The sequence below is a fragment of the Pleuronectes platessa genome, chromosome 5 (genome assembly GCF_947347685.1).
Source record: "Pleuronectes platessa chromosome 5, fPlePla1.1, whole genome shotgun sequence".
Lineage (NCBI taxonomy): Eukaryota > Metazoa > Chordata > Actinopteri > Pleuronectiformes > Pleuronectidae > Pleuronectes > Pleuronectes platessa.
The window spans coordinates 28578035-28579900 of record NC_070630.1 but is presented as its reverse complement, the minus strand read 5'-3'; positions in this window follow the sequence as shown (position 1 = coordinate 28579900).

Below are 1866 nucleotides of genomic sequence, written 5' to 3'. Positions count from 1 at the left end.
GACGCTATACACATTATTAAATGTCCCCCTCTGCCCATCCACTACAGCCACACAAGCAGTCATACAGATAAAAAGAGAGAGGGGGGGGGGGGGGGGCTACGTATTCTCCACATAGGCTTGAGTGGAGAATACGTAATTTACCCTCGACACCCGACATTTAACGGAGCAAACAGCGGAGAAGTTCTTCAACATGGATGACATTGAATTAATAATTGAAGTTGAGAAGTAACTTGAGTTGTATGATTTTCAGCATATGTTGTATAAAGACAACACCAAAAAAGACACATGTTGGGACGCTGTTGCAGTTAATGTTGGAGCAACAAGTAAGTATATGCTTGAAATAAATGATTAAATGCCGTTTTTACTGCAGACTGATAACAGCAGAAGTATGTGATATTATTAGTAATGCGTGGCGCTTTGGCGGCGCTACCGCGTCCGGTGTGAACAGCCAAGCACAGGCGCACCAGGGATTAGCGCTTACGCCGCGCTTCGGCGTCGCTTCCGCGTCCGGTGTGAACCCGGCGTTATGCCTACAATATCAATGTCTTGAGACCCATTTGACACAGTTTGACATGGTTTCGCAAAGTGGATGAGGAGAAATACTTCCAAGTGTAACACATACCAAAAACAAGACATTTCCTGCTGCCACCAGAAGGCGCTGTGATTTTAATCACGATTTTTGTATAGATGTCTTCACATCGCAACTCTTGTCTTACGTGTCTAGTTTGGAGTCGATTGGACCAAATATGTCTGAGATACAGAAGCTTGTGTTTTGATGGCGTTTCATCAAACTTTGACACCACGCCACGGTCAGACAGTATTACGAAAAGTTTTCCGTAGGTGGCGCTGTTGAGCCATTTTGCCACGCCCATTTCCAAATGCTCCAGAATACGTACATTTTCACCAATTTCTAATTTACTGCAAACTTTTAAAACTTTTTGAGCACGTTGAAAAACGCTCAGAATAATCCTTTCAATTTCAATAGGGCCCTAATAATAATCATTTCAATTTCAATAGGGCCTCTCACCGATTTCGGTGCTCGGGCCCTAATACTGCCTTCAATTTCAATAGGGCCTCCAACCGTTCGGTGCTCGGGCACTAATAATCCAAATACTCGTGATCAGTTTACCAAAATGATCTCAGGTTCTAAACCAACAACCTGTATCTTAGATCAGCTGTGTGAGTTTCTCTAGGAAAATAATATATATGAAGACTTTCAGTCTGGGTTCAGAGCCAATCACAGCACAGAGACAGCCTTAGCAAAAGTCACTAATGACCTTCTAGCTACAGATCAGGGACTTGTGTCTGTCCTCGTTCTGTTAGATATCAGTGCAGCATTCGACACAATTGACCATCAAATTTTATTACAAAAGCTTAAACAGTTAATTAACATTAATGGAACCGCCCTTAACTGGTTTAAATCTTATTTTTCTGATTGCTCCCAATTCGTGCAAATTAATGATGAGTCATCTGTGCGTACCAAAGTTAACCATGGTGTTCCACAGGGCTCTGTGCTCGGCCCAATTTTATTCTCATTATATATGCTTCCACTAGGAAACATTATCAGGACACACTCGGTAAATTTCCACTGCTATGCGGATGACACCCAGTTATACTTGTCATTAAAACCTGAACAAAGTAATCAATTAACTAAACTTCGAGCATGTCTCAAGGACATAAAAACCTGGATGACCCGCAATTTTCTCTTATTAAACTCAGATAAAACAGAGGTTATAATACTTGGCCCTAAACACCTTAGAGATACATTATCTCATGATATACAGTGCCTTGCATAAGTATTCACCCCCTTTGGACTTTTCTACATTTTGTCATGGTATAAGCACAGATTAAAATTTATTTCATCGT